Source organism: Pundamilia nyererei, unplaced genomic scaffold (assembly GCF_000239375.1).
Source record: "Pundamilia nyererei isolate P.nyererei 1_Seehausen unplaced genomic scaffold, PunNye1.0 scaffold00019, whole genome shotgun sequence".
Classification (NCBI taxonomy): domain Eukaryota; kingdom Metazoa; phylum Chordata; class Actinopteri; order Cichliformes; family Cichlidae; genus Pundamilia; species Pundamilia nyererei.
The window spans coordinates 2,277,030-2,283,114 of NW_005187420.1; positions in this window are offsets into that span (position 1 = coordinate 2,277,030).

The following is a 6,085-nucleotide window of genomic DNA, read 5'->3' on the forward strand; positions in this document are numbered from 1 at the left end:
TTTTCCATTGTCTCCATTGTAGAGGGTAACTTTTCCTCTAAACAGGTGTACAGTCAGGTGTTAAAGTGGATTCAGCAGGTGGGGGAACACTAAACTGGTTGTAATGGCTCAGTGTGGGGAACAGAATCAAACTCACAATCATTTCTATTGACAGCTCGAGGAGATTTTCTTAGTGTACAGGCTGTGATCAGCTGGCCTGCTGCTCTTTGTGGATGTGCACAACTGAATTCAACCAGATGTGAGCAGATGTTTGATGAGTTGTCCTGGCTGATTTCCATCCCCTACACTGACAGTGCAACGTTTATGCTGTCTGTTTTCTGGATGGTATGAAGTTGGTATGAATGTGGAATTCAGTCAGTGGATCTCGGCATCATCAGCTAAAATTCATATGAATCTCTGCTACACTTCGTCTGAGCATGAAACTACAGCCACTGTGCACCAGTCACACACAGTTCTTTACTTTAAATCATCACAGTACACCAAACTAACCTGTTTATCCAGCACAAACCTGCAGATGATTTTCATGCAGTCTTTAAACAACACAGCTGTTCTGGTGTTGTCAAACATGACAAAACCATAGACCAAGATGCCCTTGGATAAATCTGGAGCTGACCTTTTTAGCAGAGCTGGAAAGAAAAGCGCACTGAGAATGAGCAAAGGACAACTTTAAGTTTGAAGGCTCTGAGTTAAAAAATAAATAAATAAATAAGTACGTTTGTGAGACTCAACAAATGAAAAGATGCTGCAGGAGCACTGAAACCAGAATTTGATTTGAAAAAGCTTGTAATTTGATAGTGTTGGGTTACTTTTGTTGTAGTAAAGTGGGAGGTTTGCACCGGATGAAGGGACCTTGAATGAGAGAGGCTGTTTGTCTTGGAACACCATACGCTTAATCTGAGTTCACTTTATTGGAACCAGTTTCCTCTTACAACAGGACAATGAGACAAATCACAGCTCCCAACTTTGCAGCAGGCAGTTGGTATTCTATATGTAATGAGGTCACGGGTAATTAGGTTACCATGGTTACTGGATCTCCCTACTAAGATGTGGGAACAGCTCCACTGTATGTTGCGCAAGAAGTGGCCATCGAACCAATCAGCTCTTGGGAGATGGTTTGGCGAGCGTCTCAATGAAATGACACATATAATGTAAGGTGTTTGCTTCCTCTTTGCTTCTTCTTTTCTGCTTTATTCTCACCTCGTCTCTTTTTCTCAGGTGTGCCAGGTGGAGTGATCAACGACCCCCCCCGCCCATGTTCAAAGCATGCTGGGAAAACTGACCAAGCTGCATCCTCAGATCCCTGCTTCGTTGTGGGGATTCATTTTCTTTACTCCTCAGATGGATGTAGCCTGTTTTCTGCTGCTTTATTTGTTGCTTCAGTTACCTCATTTGTTTGGAGAGGGAAGTTCTGGGTCCTACGGCCCGATGCCTGGCTGGCTCAGGCTTCTTCCACTTTTTTGTTTCTTTTCGACCTTTAGTTTCTTTTACTGTTTAGAGGAAGAAACTTCTTCTAGTAACCAAAACATGGGTGTGGCATCCTCTTTAGATGTTGTATTCACTGAGATGAGTCTTAGACTTTCTGCTTGTGACCATAAAATAAGGTTTGAGGTATAAGGTGCCAATAAGAGGGAGAGCTGTGTGCCCAAGATTACCATCTCCATAATCTTCACTCTCACTGGCATCACAAGGATCACTTACATCCTTAAAGGAATTACTTGCATGCATGTTAACCTCATGATTTGAAACTCTGGCCATGTTTAATATGAGTACCACTGTAACAGCATGTATATGACAGAAAATAGGGGGGAAACAAAATAGGTCAAGTTTAGGGTTAAATGGTGTTCGTTATTCGGTTTGTAGGAAGTTCCAGTCCGGTTCGTGTCCTCAGATGTTTTGCAGTGGATCTGGTCCAGAATTAGCTAGGTCAGTGGGTTGAGCTGCTGGCAGCTGCTTGTTTCCACTGAGATGAAGAAGCAGTTTACTGGACAGTGCAAACGCAGTAGATGCTGGGAGCAACAGTCGGTGTTTCCACGCAGCTTGGCCGCCGTGTATGTAAGCGTTTACTCTGGCAGAATAGCAGTGGAGGAAATCCAGCTCGTTTCCATCAGCGCGGAGGGGGAGACGACCTCAAATGTTCCTCTTGATTAAAATATGTGGTCGGACGATCCTGCTGCACCCCCCACGCCCACCACCTCCAGCAGAAGCAGCAGCAGCCCTGAGCCAAGTGATGGAAATAACTCCCATTGTTCAAAGCTCTGTGGGATACCAACTGGCTGCGTTGCAAAGTCACAGAGTTTAATTCTCACTGTGCAAAGAAAGGAACGCAAATCCCCACAGAGCAATTTATTATTATCCCCCCTTCTAATAATATGCCCCTCCTAAAACACAGACTTACATCCTCTCTTGGCCTGTTTGAGCTCCAGCTGTGGATGAACCTACATCAGCAATTTTCTGACTCGAGGAGCAGGCCAACTTTTCTTTGACCAGCAAAGGGTTTATAAGAAATTTCTGGAATTTAGAGAAATTGACTCTGGGAGGAAATCTGGTGTCCTTTAAGCACATTCATGATGCATTTAAATCCCTTCTGGGCAGTGTTGGGGAGTAACGGAATACATGTACCGCTGTTACGTATTTAAAATACAAAATATGAGTAACTGTATTCCGTTACAGTTACTGTTTAAAAAGGTGGTATTTAGAATACAGTTACTTTGTTGAAATAAAGGGATTACACGGCGGTATTTTCCTGTTTCATACCGTTGCAGGTCAGGACTGTTTGGGTTTTGTTTGACAGCTATGTTCTGTTGTTGCAGGCGGCAGCGTTACGGTTGCCATGGTTACAGGGTAACAGGGTACATGGTTACAGTCTCTCTGCGACTGTGTGTTTCCTAGGTGAGAGAGCGCCTTTTTGTTGTTGTTGTTGTGCTAAGCTAATAGGCAGAATGCTACAGGCATAGCTCTAAAGAATGTAGCCTGATGGGCAGTGTAGTCTGTGTTGCAGGGAGAATGGACTGCCATACACGTTATGTGTCTGTGAGCGCGAGAAAAAGGCGAGTGGAAAAGTACGAGTTGAAACGGGAGCTGGAAGCATGTAAATATAATAATAACCACTGCAGCTAAGAAGAGTGCCTGATGAGCCCAGCTGTAAGTAAGCTATTAAGACTCGACTGTACACTGTGTTCGTGTTTTCCTCCGAAACAATAAGTTCGGTTGGAGCAGCCTTTCAACGCCTCTCTCTGTCTCTCGCTAGCAAAGTTGACCCAGACAACAAAGTAAAGCTATTTTTTGGCTATGAGCCGACACAAACGTATTAGCCAGAGGTCCCTTTACCTCCAGTAATAGTAATAAATCACACAGCAATAGTACATTCATGTAGTTGTAAACATGATAATATATTAGGTAATCCAAAGTATTCAGAATACGTTACTCTCATTGAGTAACTTAACGGAATACATTACAAACTACATTTTGGGGCATGTAATCTGTAATCTGTAGTGGAATACATTTTAAAAGTAACCTTCCCAACACTGCTTCTGGGATCTGAAAAGTAAAGCCAATGCAGAAAAGCCTTAAACCTGCAGAATGAAGTCTGGAGAGACACGTTTGTTTATCTATCAACTTCTCCTGCTCTGCAGGCTTAATTGCAACTTCTAAGCCTTAATAAAACATGGTGTTTATTTTGCAACTTACGATCCCTGTTACAGTCCAAATGGACAATAAAGCAGGGTGTTATACCAGATGGGCCTTCCCTACTACCAACTACCATGTGAGCCTGCAGTGTCATCATATCCAGTTACAAACTAGTAAGATGGTGATTGTGAAAACACTCTCAACAGAAGTCTACTAACCACTGACTAACATCATGATGTCTATGAGCATATGTGCTAATCAGCATATGCTCCTGATGTCTTTACTGAAAGAGAAATGAAGCAGAAACACATCTGTCACAGACAGTGAGCTGAAAAAGGCAAGAAGAGGGAAATGATTAGAGGCGTTGAGAGTCTGCCACGAGGTGACATGTGCAGTGTCTGACCTCCAGCTTGATTGCTGCACAGGTGGGTTTGCAAGCAGCACATACAGTATCTAGGGGGAACAGAAGTAAATACTGTGTCAGCACTGGCAGCAAACTCTGTTAAATAATCAGCACATCTATAAATATTATAAAGAGAGGGAGGAGTTGCTGAGAGCCAGGCAGAGGAGCCATGGGGTAAAATATGGAGCGTAAAAGAGACAAAGTGAAGCCTGAGGTCAGGACCGTGTGAGCTCAGCCTCTGTGGAAAAGCTGGTTTGTTAGGTTGCACTCATACTGGGGAACTCACGTATGGATGTGTTACACGTTTCACTCCTAGCAGAGAGAAAAAAATCCAGTGAAGATGACTCTCTTGTTTCTCTCGGATTAATGAAATGTCCAACTGGTCTCAGTTCTCAAAAAAGCTTTTTGTGTTAAACATATGTTGGAAAATTGGGTCATCTTCCAATCAGTGCGTGTTCTTTGCAGCATAAAGGATGACCCCTGACTTCTTGACTGTATCCCTACTTGAGGCTGTCCTACAGTCTCCTCCTGCTTCCAGTCTTTGTTCTAAGTTATGCTAAAAATGCCGTGGTCCCTGTGAGAGTGTGGAAGCAGACAGGAGGAGTTAATTGTTCTTATAAAAAGAAATGACTCTGAGACAGTCGCAAGTATGGGACTGACTGAAACTGAAGACTTATCGGCGTATTAATGAGATGTGACAGTTTAATGAGCTGTCCATGAGGGTCGCTCAGTTCATCTCTAACAAAGAGTCAGAGTCATTTCTTTTTCTTCATGTGCTGGCACTATACTCTTGGCTCAGGGTGAATATAGGACAGCGTGAGCTCATGTGCTCTTATTGAACTCATTACATCACCTGCTGCTGTCCTCACAAACATTAACTGTAAAAGAGATGATTTAGAGGACATGTACAGGACATGTTCACCCTGCTGACACATTAACCACCGAAACCATTATTTATTATTGGATTATCATCGAGTGATGATTGTAGCAGGTGGAACAGAAATAAAGAAGCTCTTGCTTCACTGACATCTTCTTGTCCCGTTTATTGTTTTCTTCTTAAAGCTGCTCAGTCAGGCAAACATAGGCGTGCGGACGAGCACGTCAGCGTGTTTTTCCTGACATCTAAATGTAGAAAAAGGACACTGTAGTGCAGAAGAAAAGCAGCAGGTGTTTTGGAAGCAGCCTGTGCCCTCATGCTGAGTTCTCAGCGCCGGTTCTGGTTACACTCAGCTGAAACTGTGGCTGTGCAACACGTTCTTTCTGAATCAGCTCTGATTTCTGAAGTTCTTGACTTTTGACCTTTCAGTTTGTACTGCCAAGAGTTGCATGCTTTGTTTTTTTGTCTCTTGTCCATTTCTCAGTCCAGTGGGAAACAGTGTGACATGAAAGAGAGAAATCTGTGTCACTGGGATTCAAAGTAACACAGAGCTTATGTGTTACTTCTAAAATAAAATAAAATAAACAATTAAAAAAACACACAGAGCTTCTGTAAAAATGTTAAAGAAGCAAATAACTTTTATTTAGAAAATCTGGCATAGCATTTCTTAGCAACAGCACTGGTTTATTTTTATCCCAAAGTAAAACATCCAAGTTAATGAGCATGAAAGAGCCACGAGGAGGAGGGGTGGTTTTGATTCATAACCAAATGAGCTGATAACCACAAGGTAACTTTTTGAAAAAACATTAGAAATAACACATACAGTTAGGAAGGGAAGCCAAACTCACTTTCTACTTCTTACATGTTCAAAACATGCTCGTTACTTTTGCTTTAACACATCTTGGTCAGTTATTATTTCATCAGTGTGAGCCTTCAAACTTCAAAATGATTGATTCTAAACAGAAAAACACACAATCTGTTTATTAATCGCCAGAGGATGTTGCATAAAAAGAGATCACATGTGACAAAGTCAGGGGTTAAAAGTGGGATGGTGTTTTTTAGTTTTTATGGGGGGGGGGTTGTAACAACACCAGAACAGCTGCAGGTGTCTGTGGTTGTGTCCAAATTCATAGGCTGCATCCTCCTGAGGCCGCATTTGTAGACCGATTACGTCACAG